The 15,615-nt window shown below is 38.2% G+C and overlaps 1 protein-coding gene across 1 annotated transcript in view; it reads left to right on the top strand.

Moving 5' to 3' along the window:
• The window catches only part of LOC117528620 (axin-2-like), a 510,972-nt gene that overhangs the window by 332,547 nt on the left and 162,810 nt on the right, over positions 1-15,615 (top strand). The gene's annotated exons all lie outside the window — the stretch shown is intronic.

Raw genomic sequence — 15,615 nt, 5'->3', positions numbered from 1 at the left:
GACCAAAAGTGGATACCTGGCTGTGGCAGATACTTCAGAAAATCACCATGAGTCGCACGTCTACCTGGATGGTTGCAGTCAGTACAGTTCTGTGAGATGGCGGGTGGTGCAACACGCAGCGCTAGTGCACACTTCATTCCCAGACGTGACCTCTGTTGAAGCTGCGAATGGCAATTTTTTTTTTATATGATTTCATCATACAGTAACTTGTTGATCCCAAAAAACAAAACTTTGTGTTCTAGGTTATATCCAACATTTTACAAAAATGTCATGAAACCAGTTCATTACCTTTTGAGTAATGATGATAACAATCCGCTTTCTTTGATTCATAAGTGAAAACATAACTTCCTTGGCAGCGCTACTTACAGAAAAAACTTTACATTTAAGATGTGGTTAGATTAAAAAAGGAGCATACACATAAAATTTAATTGTACAAGAGGATGACAGTAATAATATAGAGGCTTGGACTTAGGAAGTGGGGTGCAGCAGACAGATTTATAAGGTTCAGCCAGACACAAAGCACACAACCCACTTAAAGACACAATGTTGTTTGCAACCATCCATAAAAATGACAAAGCACATGCATACAAACTGTGGCCCTGTTTCAACAAAAGAAAATTGACTCATGTCTACTCTGTAAAACTCAAATCCAGACAAGGTGAGCATTTCTTTCCTTTTTGTTTTTCTTTTTTTCTGCGTATGATGTTTGGTTACACCTCCCATTCTTAATATTCAACAGTTTTTGATGAATACTTCAAATGTGTCTAAAAGGTTCAGGACAAATATAAGATAAAATAATCCAACAACCCTGCCATTCTGACGGCAGCTTCATTCTATAGAGTATAACAGAAAATTTTAAAACGTAATTGCTTGATTTTTTTTTTATTATTATTATTAAATGATTGAGTGATTTAGAAATTATTTTATGAATGGTGTTCTTTTTAACACCCATAACCACATGTTTCAAAAGGTTGGGGTGGGGGGGCTTTTCTACTTCATCTTGACGTATGTGATACTTGCTCCACTCGCAACATTCCTCTGACTAAATTCTTTGATTGACTGAGTACATGGGAAGAGTTACAATCCATACCACTGGTCTATACATTACTAGTGTACATATATTGACGACCGTAAAGACAAAGATAAAAGCTGCACAATTAAACTATAATGACCATAAATGCTTGCACAGCTTATAATAGAAATGGTCTGTCAAAATGTAATGATGTCTGAGTCCTATAAAACAGCATCTGCGTTCTAAATGTACACTGTAAGGACCCATCCACATGGAGAAAAGTTTAGACATAGCTATAAAAGTTTTGTATCATATGAGCGTTTGATTCCCCCTAACCAGCACTTTTGGATCCCGAAAACACTACTTTTTAAAAACGAGTCCCAGATTGGATAAATATCAAAACTCCGCCTTTGTGTTTTCATGTGTACAACCAATACATAACTTTGGTGAACGATGATATCTTAGGCCCACCTCTGTAACATTAGCCTTAACCTCAGCCACAAGACATAACATATAATAAGAAAAAATGTTTTAATGAATTTTCTCACTCAGCGTATTGGTGTCTAGCTCTCATAATGGACAATATGTTGTTGTTATTAACAGGGTTTTTTGTCTTGGTGGATTCTTAATGGGATTCATTTTTGTTGCTAGTAGAATGCTGAAGAGATGAAGAGTGGTTGTGGTGAATGCTGGCATGAATAAAGGGACTGTTGTGACACTAATGAAATAATTGCAGAAAAGAGTTTCAGCTTTTAAAATAAGTTCTATTTTTTTCTTGTTGATGGGGGGACAAGCAATGGTGTCCTCTGGCTCAAGCTGAGAAATGCACCCATAGCAGACTGCTAGTCTGTCGGGCTCCAGTCCACATGCATCAATGGCAAAAATCAAGAGGAAAAACAAACACAGAGAGTCTTTTTTAAGAACAACTCCACACTGCGTTTATTCACAAGCAGTTTCCAGGACAAAGAATTAAAGTATTTCCAGATGTCATCTTCCAGAACAATGGCGTCTTATGTGGATAACAGCTTTCAGCAGACTGTGACGATGAATCCAGCTGAAAGGACGCAACAGGTCTGATTAAAAAAAATTCATATTTACTCAGTCTGCCTCTTTGTAAAGTTCTCGCATCTGCTGCTGCATTGTTACTTAGATTAGCTCCTTACATGGGTTTGTATACAGGGCGTAAGCTTTATGCACATGCTCCGTATCATCTTCTCTGTTTTTGTGGGAACATTGCAGCACCACATACAGGCCTGGCATATATACTACAGTGTTTTCACTCATTTTCAGTGGTTTTGAGTGTACAAAGATATTTCTTGAAACAGTGCCTTGTTTACAGATTACTTTTTGAAAACGACAAAGATCCTGTCTGTTTCCATGTGGACAAGGCCAAAGGTTGTTTATTTGTTTTGTTTTTGTTTGTTTGTTTTTACAATTTCTGGGAAATATCATGGATCTCGATAATTCACAAACCTCCTCCCCCAACACAGACACGGACTGCATACATAGATAGTAATTTTATAGTAATAATTTTGTAGGGTATTTGTTGATGCAGATGAATAACATATGATCAGTGATTGAGTGGTGGTGGCTTTAATGTGACTGATTATTATTACAACCCCAATTCCAATGAAGTTGGGACGTTGTGTGAAATGTAAATAAAAACAAAATAAAATGATTTGCAAATCCTCTTTAACCTATATTCAATTGAATACACCACAAAGACAAGATATTGAATGTTCACACTGATAGACTATTTTTTTTGTGCAAATATCTGCTCATTTTGAAATGGATGCCTGCAGCACGTTTCAAGAAAACTGGGACAGTGGCAACAATGCTCAAAGAACAGCTGGTTGGAACATTCCACAGGTGAACAGGTTAATTGGAAACAGGTGAGTGTCATGATTGGGTATAAAAGGAGCATCCCCAAAAGGCTCAGCCATTCACAAGCAAAGATGGGGCGAGGATCACCACTTTGTGAACAACTGCATGAAAAAATAGTCCAACAGTTTAAGAACAATTTTTCTCGATGTTCAATTGCAAGGAATTTAGGGATTCCATCATCTACAGTCCATAATATAATCAGAAGATTTAGAGAATCTGGAGAATTTTCTGCACGTAAGCGGCAAGGCTGAAAATCAACATTGAATGCCCGTGACCTTGGATCCCTCAGGCGGCACTGCATTAAAACCGACGTCATTGTGTAAAGGATCTTACCGCATGGACTCAGGAACACTTCAGAAAACCATTGTCAGTTAACACAGTTCGTCACTACATCTACAAGTGCAAGTTAAAACTGTACCATGCAAAGTGAAAGCCATACACCAATGACATCCAGAAACGCCGCCGCCTTCTCTGGGCCTGAGCTCCTTTGAAATGGACAGACGCAAAGTGGAAAAGTGTGCTGTGGTCTGATGAGTCCACATTTCAAATTGTTTTTGGAAATCATGGATGTTGTGCCCTCTGGGCAAAAGAGTAAAAAGACCATCCAGATTGTTACCAGTGCAAAGTTCAAAAGCCACCATCTGTGATTGTATGGGGGTGTGTTTGCCCATGGCATGGGCAACTTACACATCTGTGATGGCACCATCAATGCTGAAAGGTACATCCAGCTTTTGGAGCAACACATGCTGCCATCCAAGCAATGTCTTTTTCAGGGACATCCCTGGTTCTTTCAGCAAGACAATGCCAAGCCACATTCTGCACGTGTTATAACAGCGTGGCTTCGTAGTAAAAGAGTGCGTGTACTAGACTGGCCTACCTGCAGCCCAGACCTGTGTGGCGCATTATGAAGCGCAAAATACGACAATGGAGACTCTGGACTGTTGAACAACTGAAGTTGTACATCAAGCAAGAATGGGAAAGAATTCCACCCACAAAGCTTCAGCAATTAGTGTCCTCAGTTCCCAAATGCTTATTGAGGTGATTTCAAAATAAGCAAATATTTGCACAAAAACAATAAAGTTTATCAGTTTGAAGATTAAATATGTTGTCTTTGTGGCATATTCAGTTGACTATAGGTTGAAGAGGATTTGCAAATCATTGTATTCTGTTTTTATTTACATTTTACACAACATCCCCACTTCATTGGAATTGGGGTTGTATACAAGAATTAGGATTTCCTTTAAAGTGTGTTCCAGTATAAAAATATCTGTCCAGTTTTTACGTATTGCATCCCAAACTAATCAAAATTATTTTTCTACCAATTCTAAAAGCTCCGTTTTATATGTATTTTATTATAACCAATGCATTGCATGTTACATGTGCTCTAATTTTTTTTAACTTCATCTCAGACCTTCAAAATGATGAGGAAATGTACATTAATAGGAAAATCAACAGAAAGTTTACCAAGTGCTGAAAGGAAGAAAATGTTTTCAGCTGAAGGAAAGGAAAAAGAACTGGAAATGCATAAAAAAGTAAGAAGTAAAAAGGCATCCAAGATGAGGAAAGAAAAGAGTAATCCAAGAAGTACTAGACAGAGAGCTTCTGAAATCCTTAATAAAAATATTGTATATTATAATAAAAAATATTGTATACGGTAAGATAAGATCAGCTTTATTTATCCCGAAGGAAATTATTTTGCCAGAGTACTGAAACAGTAAACAGGGAACAGTGTTTTGTGGGGGGGGTTTTGTTGTTGGGGGGGGGTTGATTTTTACAATAAGTACAACAAATTTATATGAAATGATAAAATGAGAATATTAGTTAATTTCTGCTTTTATCTGAGGCCAAAATAATTTGGCCATCGGGTATTGTGAAAGCTTTGTGTCTATCCATGTGTCCATCTGTCTGACTGTGCTCAGCATACGTCCAGTCCTATTACTGTCAGGGTGTTCAAATTCTCAGGGAGCATTCTTAGGACACAGACCTTGGACAAGTTTAAAGATGACTAACCTTGACCTATTTTAAGAGGTAAAAAGGTCACATTCTGTTACCTATTTTTATGCTATGAATCATGCAAATCTGCTTTCTTTTTTTGGAGGGGTGGGGGCCATTCAGCATAGGATAGTGTGCCTAGATAGAGAGTGGCGACATGAGGAGTAAAAAAAAAACAGTCACTTGACTCCTGGTGCCATCTTGGGTTCAAAATAGCATTTGTTGTTAATCTATCTGCGTGTAAATCAAGCCATTTTATTTATTTATTCACTGAAGATGCCAGGTTGCTGTGCATTTGGATGCACAAACACAACAAGGCTTCAAGATGTCAATTGGTCAAAAATTAAAATGTTATTTGGAAATTATAAACAGGATGTACAAATACAGTTAAATATACTTGGGGTAAATATAGATTGTGTTAAGGAAAATAAGTTGTTAGGTGTGATTATTGATGATAAAATTAACTGGAAAGCTCATATTCAACATATTCAAAAGAAAGTTTATAAAAGTATTGCAATATTGAATAAGGCAAAGTATATTCTAGATGGTAAATCACTACATACTTTGTATTGTGCATTGATTGCACTTTATTTGAATGAATGAATGAATGAAAACTGTTTATTTCGAACATTTGATACAACAACAATTACAAGATAGATCAGTGAAGACAACAACAAAAAAGTTCCTACTGTGTACCCAACATGTCCGAAAAGGGGTAGGGTGAAGCATCAGCTTATTTTTCCCTACCCCTTCTTCCCCACAACCAGTGATACCCTTTGCCACATATACACATAGATTCCTACACACCTACCGATATCAATACATATATATATATATATATATATATATATACACACACAAACATAAATATACACCTACACATACCTACTTACATACAAAATACTATATATTTACAAGCCGAAGCAAAAAACAAAAACACCCTAACCCTCATTACCCTTCCTCCTCCCTATACCTAGAAAAAAACATATTTTTGTACCGCTGTTTGAACTGGTTCATGCTTGGACATTGCTTGAGCCCCACTCCCAATCTGTTCCACATCCTCACCCCACAGACAGAAATACAGAAACCTTTTAATGTTGTTCATGCCCACTGATGCTTTAAATTAAATTTCCCCCTCAGACTGCAATCCCCTGATCTGTTAAAAAACATATTTTTAATATTTGCTGGAAGTAAATTGTTTATTGCTTTATACATGATTTGTACTGTTTGAAAATGAACCAAGTCTGTGAATTTTAAGAATTTGGATTGTAAAAATAGTGGATTTGTATGATCTCTATAGCCAGTATTATGAATAATTCTTATAGCTCTTTTCTGCAATACTGATAGTGATTGTGTTGTACCTTTATAAGTATTACCTCATACCTCTGCACAGTACTGTAAATATGGTAAAACCAGTGAGCAGTAAAGAATGCGGAGTGAGTTGTGGTCCAGAATATGTTTCGCTTTGTTTAGAACTGAAATGCTTCTTGACAGTTTACTTTGTATATGTTTTATATGAGTCTTCCAGTTTATCTTATCATCTATTATCACCCCCAGAAACTTATTTTCATGTACCCTTTCAATATCTACCCCCTCGACTTGTAACTGAACCTGTATGTCTGTATTACAATAGCCAAATAACATGTATTTTGTTTTACTTAAGTTTAATCATAATTTGTTTCTGTCAAACCATATTTTCAATTTTCCCATTTCTATACTGATCCTCCTCAGTAACTCCTGCAAATCCCCCCCTGAACAAAAAAATGCTTGTGTCATCTGCAAATAATACTAATTTTAATATTTTGGAAACATTGACAATATCATTTATATATACTCAACAAAAATATAAACGCAACACTTTTGGTTTTGCTCCCATTTTGTATGAGATGAACTCAAAGATCTAAAACTTTTTCCACATACACAATATCATCATTTCCCTCAAATATTGTTCACAAACCAGTCTAAATCTGTGATAGTGAGCACTTCTCCTTTGCTGAGATAATCCATCCCACCTCATAGGTGTGCCATATCAAGATGCTGATTAGACACCATGATTAGTGCACAGGTGTGCCTTAGACTGCCCACAATAAAAGGCCACTCTGAAAGGTGCAGTTTTATCACACAGCACAATGCCACAGATGTCGCAAGATTTGAGGGAGCGTGCAATTGGCATGCTGACAGCAGGAATGTCAACCAGAGCTGTTGCTCGTGTATTGCATGTTCATTTCTCTACCATAAGCCGTCTCCAAAGGTGTTTCAGAGAATTTGACAGTACATCCAACCAGCCTCACAACCACAAACCACGTGTAACCACACCAGCCCAGGACCTCCACATCCAGCATGTTCACCTCCAAGATCGTCTGAGACCAGCCACTCAGACAGCTGCTGAAACAATCGGTTTGCATAACCAAAGAATTTCTGCACAAACTGTCAGAAACCGTCTCAGGGAAGCTCATCTGCATGCTCGTCGTCCTCATTGGGGTCTCGACCTGACTCCAGTTCATCGTCGTAACTGACTTGAGTGGGCAAATGCTCACATTCGCTGGTGTTTGGCATGTTGGAGAGGTGTTCTCTTCACGGATGATGCGAAGGAGATGTGTTGCACTGCATGAGGCAAATGGTGGTCACACCAGATATTGACTGGTATCCCCCCCAATAAAACAAAACTGCACCTTTCAGAGTGGCCTTTTATTGTGGGCAGTCTAAGGCACACCTGTGCACTAATCATGGTGTCTAATCAGCATCTTGATATGGCACACCTGTGAGGTGGGATGGATTATCTCAGCAAAAGAGAAGTGCTCACTATCACAGATTTAGACTGGTTTGTTAACAGTATTTGAGGGAAATGGTGATATTGTGTATGTGGAAAAAGTTTTAGATCTTTGAGTTCATCTCATACAAAATGGGAGCAAAACCAAAAGTGTTGCGTTTATATTTTTGTTGAGTATAAATTGGAAACAGTTTTGGACCCAATACTGACCCCTGTGGGATGCCACAAGCATTGTCCAAGCATGATGATGTATATTCCCCCAACTTCACAAACTGTTTTCTGTTACTTAAGTAGCTTCTCACCCAGTGCAACACCAACCCCCTAATCCCATACTGTTCAAGTTTATTGATTAATATGTCATGATTGATTGTATCAAAAGCCTTTTTAAGGTCTATAAATATTCCAACTGAATGTAATTTGTGGTCTATGGCGTTTGTAATCTCCTCAACTGATTCTATTAATGCAAGTGATGTTGAACTATATGCTCTGAATCCATATTGACTGTCAGTAAGTAATTTATGTTTATTTATGAATTTGTCTAATCTATTATTGAATAACTTTTCTAATAATTTGGAAAATTGTGGAAGCAAAGAAACAGGTCTATAATTTGTGAAGTGGTGTCTATCCCCAGTCTTATACAGCGGCACAACCATAGCTATTTTCATTTGATTGGGAAATTTACCGGTTTGAAATGATAAGTTACAGATGTATGTTAATGGTTCTACAATCCATTAAATGACCTGTTTTTCCACCACCATATCAATTTCATTTCAATCGGTAGATGTTTTATATTTACAATTATTCACAATGTCTATAATTTCTTTTCCATCCACTGCTGTGAGGAACATTGAACAGGGATTTCTTTCTATGAGATTATTATCCCAATCCTCAGGTTGGGAATCGGGAATTTTTTCTGCCAAGCTTGGTCCAATATTTACAAAAAAATTATTAAAACCGTTGACTACCTCATCCTTATTTTCCTTCTTGACATTATTATCAATGAAATATTGAGGGTAACTGTTTTTTATTACCATTTTTGATAATGCTATTTAATATATCCCATATTCCTTTAATATTGTTTTTGTTATTATATAATATGTTACTATAATATTCCTTCCTACATACCCGTATAATATTAGTTAATCTATTTTTGTATTTCTTATATCTATTTTCTGCCTCTTTAGTCTTTAGTTTTATGAATTCTCTATACAGTGTATTTTTCTTATTACATGCATTTCGTAACCCTTTCGTCATCCATGGTCGAGCTTGGATTTTTTGTTTTCTGTAGTCTTGTTTAATTGGACAATTTTTATCATATAATGATGTAAATATTTGTAAAAAAGTTTCATATGCACTATCAACATCACTTTCACTGTATACCTTTTCCCAGTTTTGCTCCTGTAAATCCTTCTTTAGTGTGTTCATGTTTTCCTCTGTCCGCACTCACCTGTATTTTATTTTCTCCTCTGGCTGATTCCGCCGATGGTTTCTATTATAAACGATGAAAACTGGTAGATGATCACTAATGTCATTGATTAATAATCCACTCACAGTGTTATTCTCAATATCATTGCTGAATATATTATCAATTAAGGTAGCACTATGGGATGTAATTCTGCTTGGCCTGGTGATTTTTGGATATAAACTCATACTGTACATTATATTGATAAATTCATGTTATTTTATGCTTATTTGGATTGAGCAGATCATTATTTAAGTCACCACAAATGAACACAGTTTTTTGATTAGTTTTTGAGAACATTTTTCCCATACAGTCAGTGAATGTTTCAATACTAGATCCTGGTGCTCTATATATACAGCTGACTAATACATTTTTGCTTTTTTCTTCACATATTTCAATAGTTATACATTCTAATAAGTTATCGATCACAGTTGTCATATTGGCTACTATTTTATAATCCATGTTCTTATCCACATACACAGCCACTCCTCCTCCACTCTTATTCTTTCTGTTTACACAATTAAATTCATATCCATCCAGTTCAAAATCCATTCCTTTATCTTCATTGATCCATGTTTCTGATATAGCAATTATGTTAAATATTTTTTTAAATTGACTTAAATATTCTTTAATGTTGTTAAAGTTTGCATATAGACTTCTGCTGTTGAAATGGATTATTGATAATTTGTTATCCGTTTTAATGATCCGATTAAACTGTTCATCTGTATAATAGCAACAACTGTCACTGATATTTGAGAAGAAATTATTGTCCGGATCTATATCGTGCTCCATGTCCAGTACATTGTGGTCTGTGTATTTAAATGTTCTCAGTTCTACTTCTCCATGATCAGCAATCCTTTGAGTTATATCCTTCTTGTCTCCAGATGTAGATGATGTAGTAGATGAATAGGTTCCTCTGGTCTGTGTCATGGTGTTGTGATGTGTTTGTGTCCTCATACCTTATTGGTCGTATTTGTCCAGTTCCTCGATGTTCCTGATTACCATAACCTTCGCTTGTTCTGGTGTTCCATTCAATTTGATAAATGTTTTGCAGTTGGATGTCCATGTCTGTTGAATTTTTCCCTGCTTTTTTAAGAAACGAGCTTTCCTGGCAATGTCTGCTTTTCTTTTGGTCAGATGTTCATTGATGAATACGTTTGTTCCTTTGAGTTTCCGTCCCTGTTTTAACAATGCCATTTTATGTTTTCTGTTGACAAACCTCATTATAACTGCTCGCTTGTCTTCATCCTCTCTCCTGGGCAGGGGTGGCACGCTTCAATGTTATTACAGTCCATTTGAATACCTTTAGATTGCAGGAAGTCAGCCACCTGTTGTTCCACTGAGCTGGCCTCCTGCTCGCTGGCCTCCCCTCCGCTGTCTTCTGACACCGCCCGTGCGTAGGATCGAGGTTTAATATGAATTCCTGTAATAATAACGTCGTTCATCCTTGTGTACTGTTCCAACTCTGCAACACGGTTCTCCAGGTACACCAGACGCCAGTCTTTCTCGGCATTCTGGATCCGGAGAGCCTTCACTTCTTCCACCAGCTCCATAATGGATTTCTGCTGCATTTTAACAACAAAGATTTCCTCAGACAAAAAGTCCAGGGACTTCTTGATATCGTCTCCCTCCTCCGCTGTCAGTGCCTTCTTCGGACCCATGGTCAGATAACTCCGCGCTGGCGCCTCGGGCCTCGGTAAAGCCGCGCCAGTGGAACTGCACTGACTGACGCCTCGGGCCTCGGTGGAGCCGCGCCGGTGGATGTGCGCTGGCGCCTCGGGCCTCGGTGGAGCCGCGCCGGTGGAAAACAATCCTGCTGTGGATCAGCGAACTTCACACTAATAATGTGATTATTAACTGTCAGATGACAATCTAAAACCTCTTAATCCTTCTAAAGTTGATTATAAGCAGAAACAAGGCAGTTTAAGCGCAAACGGTGCGATAATCTCTTAATTGCTGCTAGTGCTCAGTCATGACGCTCCGATTGGTTCCCCTTCCACCGCATTCACTCAGTCATTTGACATACTGTGCTGACGTTTGGGGTAATAACTATAAAACTACTTTACAATCATTATTCAGCCTTCAAAAAAGAGCATTAAGAATAATTCCTAATTCAGGGTTTCAGGATCATACCAATCCGTTGTTTATTAAATCAAAGATATTAAAACTTTATGATTTCATTTAAGACTGTTCAGTTGATGCATAAAGCAAGAAATAAACAGTTACCTCTCAGAATTCAAGAATATTTTATGCTGAGAGAAGAAATGTATAATTTAAGAGATACGTTTTATTTTAAAATTGCGGGCGCTAGGACGACTAGGAGGTTTTTCTGTCTCCATTTGTGGCCCAAAAAAATAATTAATAAAATAATTTAATAATAATAAATAATTTACCAGAGAAACTTAAGCGATGTCCAGATATTAACCGGTTCAAACATTTATATAGACAAATGGTATTTTCTAGATATGTATTAGTTTAATATGGTTGAGTTTGTTGTGTGGGCCGCTGAAGAGGAGGTACTGCTGGCCCACCACCACCAGATGGCGCCCTGCTTGGAGTGCGGGCTTCAAGCACGAGAGGGCACCGGAGCCACTGGGAGTGACAGCTGTCACTCATCCTCAGCACCAGCTGTCACTCATTCATCTCACCACCATCACCATAAAGGCCGGACTGCAACTCCACCTCCTCGCCGAGAAATCAGCTACCATTCAGGTAATTTTCTCTGCTGACTCAAAACATTGAGTATTAATCTGAACTTCTTTGCAGCCGTTTTCCTGGTGTGTCCTTATCTGTGGGATTGGCGTTTGGTGTGATCAGCGACGGCTTCGCCTCACACCCCAAACCAGATAAGTGGTGAAACAGGAGCTGCGCGAGTGTGTGAATGGAGGTGGAGGTGCTCCCTCCTAACGAAACACTGACTGTGGGATTACTGAGTGTGCGAACTCACACTCATCAGGACTGTCTCTGTTTTCTGCCAGCAGTACCGGGTCTGACTGCTGAAGACAGCGGCCACCTGGGGCGCAGGGCTTGGCGGCTCCGGTGTTCTTCAGCTCCGTTGGTGGTGGAAGCTGTGTGGGGATCCGGCTCTTCTCTCGCCAGACGTCTTCTATCGTCGAGCCTGCCCACACGTCACCTGGTGTATGGTTGACAGTCCACCATATTGTTATTGTCTGTACGTCGTTGTGCGATTCACAACATTAAATTGTTACTTTTGGCTTATCCATTGTCCGTTCATTAACGCCCCCTGTTGTGGGTCCGTGTCACGACACTTTCACAACAGAGTTGTGTTATATGTAGATGCTGTTGTACTGGAACCTTGGGTTTTTTTGTTTTTGTTTTTTTGAGTTGTCTGGAGAAATGCTTGACTTCTTTTATCTGTAACTATGTGCTACTGTGTTCAGATTGTGTTGGATATAAATGTCTATGAACAGGCATATATTCCTGATTGATTTTATACAGGAGGGTAGGCGTGGATAAGCGTTGCTTCTGCCTACGCTTTTAGGCACCATGTGTTTGGTTTATTTTCTTATATTTCTTTTTGTCTTTGACTTTTCTTTTATGAGTTTGGTCATTTATATATGAGCGAATTTTTGTTATGCATGGGTATCTAATAATAAATCAAATAAATTAAATCAAATTGTGAAAATAAAGTCAGCCCTGTGGGATGGAAGTGACTTCATCGTCAAAGTGAAAATCTAACGTTTCTCATATATTATGTAAACGTTAGTGAGAAATAAACACTTTTAAAACTGAAAACACTGTTTTTGTAACCTGATAACATCTCTGGAGTGATTTACAAGGCATCTCACGGACGTTAGCGTACGAGTGCATCACACGTGGTCAATGGTAATTTCTAGTCTTTTCAAAAGCTCATGTATGTGTGCACACACACCCTCCTGCAGAAACCATTAAAAAGTTAATAAAATATTGTTTGAGTGATTGATTGAGTTTATTCTGCAACATCAATATAAACATACAGAGGTGAATGTGTCAATGATACACAGATAACACAATAAAGCATAAAAGCTTGTTTCCATTGTGCTCCTTGTGAATTATCACATGACAAAATAGAGGCCTTGATTGAGCATGTACAATTGTAAATAAGACAATAGGATCTTAATTAATTCATGTAAACAACAATAAATGTATAATTAATTATATATAGTTTGCACTGGCATACCAATTAAGCAACTGCAAATTTTAAAGACAAAACACAATGCTCATATGGCAGAAGATATTTTAGCATTGCATTATGTTTAAGTTTTATGCTGGATGCCCTTCCGGACACAACTCCATATTACATGGAGAATGGGCACAGGTGTGAACCGTCCGCTCTGGAAACAAGGGCACTTAACTGCATGGTCACCACCCCTGCCTGAATGTCTGCATTAAAGCACAAATTATATAGAATTGCATTGTGTCACATTGAATTGATCCATAGAAAGGATCATACTGAGATACAAGGGGCGATTGAGAAGTTTTGAGTCTGACCCAGAAAGAATAGGGTGTGAGTCCTCCTCTCCAGCTATACTGCAGACAAGGATAATGAGGTACTCAAGTGGACTCTTTTCACAGCTTTATATTTCTCCATAAATTCAAAGTTTAAAGTCTACTAACACTTTACAGTGATAGATACCTTGCATTCATCCACTAACACCTCACTGCCAGGAGCTTCCATACAAGGTGCTGACGTGCATTCTAGAAGTGTTGCACAAGGACACTTCAATATATTGACAACCCTTCAGTCAATGGACATGATTTGTATTTCCCCCTGCACACCCCACACCTAGACTGTTTTTTAATGGCTTGTAAATAATATTCGCATGATTGTCAGTGCTCTTTCCAAAAAAAATTTTTTTTTAAATAAGTGTGACAGAGAATCATTGATAGCAGTATAACTTAAAAAGAGACACAAGGTCAGGTCAGGTCTGGGAGCATGTACTGATGCGGCTCCTTGCCACATCCATCACACCAGGAAACTTCCCTGGGTCCTCTATAGGAACCACCCAGACAGCCTGTCCATCCCCAATTCTCAAATGTAACCATCTGTCTGCGGCCGTCATTTGAAGAGTGTGCCTGTGCCTGGCCTTTTCCAGCTGCCCGGGTCCTCATCTCAATATGGAGGCACCTGCGTGCTGGATCACACACAGAGAAATGCACTGAAGTGTCATACCTTATACTTCCCTTTTGAGTCTCCCTAAATAACTGTCCATTTGACACAAAGTCATCCCAGCAGTACTCAGGATCCTTTTAAAGGTCCTAGTACCAAAGACATCCAGTCATCACCTTTGGGCACTGGTTAGCATCCAGGTCTCACAACCATACAGGAAGCATCGCAACTCTTAAGACGTGGAGCCTCATTCTCCTGCAGAGGTATTGTCACTGACAAAATCCTCTTTCCAGGGAACTCTAGATAAGGCAAATATATAATAAAATGTATATATTTTTTGCTGTTGAAAATACCAGCTGCTTCTTCTTCTTTGTCAGCATCTTCTTCCCATGTTGTTGATGTGGGATTGAAATATGTGGCAGTGTCCCTAAAGGTTGAGCATCACCACTGTTGTTAATGTGCTTACTCGTGGGATAACATAAGGTCTTGACCTTAATCATGTATAATGCATTCACTTTAGCACTGTATGAAGGAACTGATTAATACTGAAATAATCAACTACAAAACAGAATTACCATATTTATTTATGTAATGCCATCTTTGATCCAAGCTGCATCACGTAATATCTAGTATGTTCTTCAGCACACATTTTTCTCTATCTTGCTTATTTTTGGAATTTAACAGTCCTCATGTCACCTAAAAGTCCCCATGTTAAGTGACAGCACAGGCTATGGTGTGCACATATGCTACCCTGAGTTTGTGTCTGTTATTGAACTTGCCCCAGGGAAAAACTGTGCTAAATATTGAGTTCCACATATAGAAAAATTGTGTGACTTGTTCCAAGTTTTCAGTTTTTGCTTGTCTCTGATGAGTTTGAGAAACAACTTTGTAGTAGTGTTCTGGTCAGTGTTTCCTCCAGCTGACAGCTCTGCCATCTACTGCTGATAACTCATTCTGAATGTGCTCCAAAATAAAAGTCTGCAGCTGCACTCAGAACACAAGAGATTTATTTGAAAGGTTCGCAGCTAAAGAGAGTTGAACAAGCTAAATTTAAAGTTGACATTTAACATTATTAATATGTTTTATTGATAAGTTGTTGAGATAGAATGGATGTCCAAAAATTGATTCTATGATGTGGCTCTTGACATTCACGGTTACTGCAGACAGCAGCGATAGGACAATCTACAGCACCAGCTACTTTGAAGATTTGTCCAAAGCTGCACAGTGCTTCAGTGATTCGTAGTTTTTTAGAAAGAAATTCTGCGGCAGAAACGATTGGCTACAATGTTGCCTTGTTATTTAATAATTCAGTCGCTGATAGTTCTCTGAAACTGCAGTAAGCAATCTATCACTAATACTCAGTTTCTGACTGTCTTGATGGTAGA

The sequence above is a fragment of the Thalassophryne amazonica genome, chromosome 16, assembly GCF_902500255.1.
Source record: "Thalassophryne amazonica chromosome 16, fThaAma1.1, whole genome shotgun sequence".
NCBI lineage: Eukaryota > Metazoa > Chordata > Actinopteri > Batrachoidiformes > Batrachoididae > Thalassophryne > Thalassophryne amazonica.
This window is presented reverse-complemented; position numbering and strand designations above follow the sequence as displayed.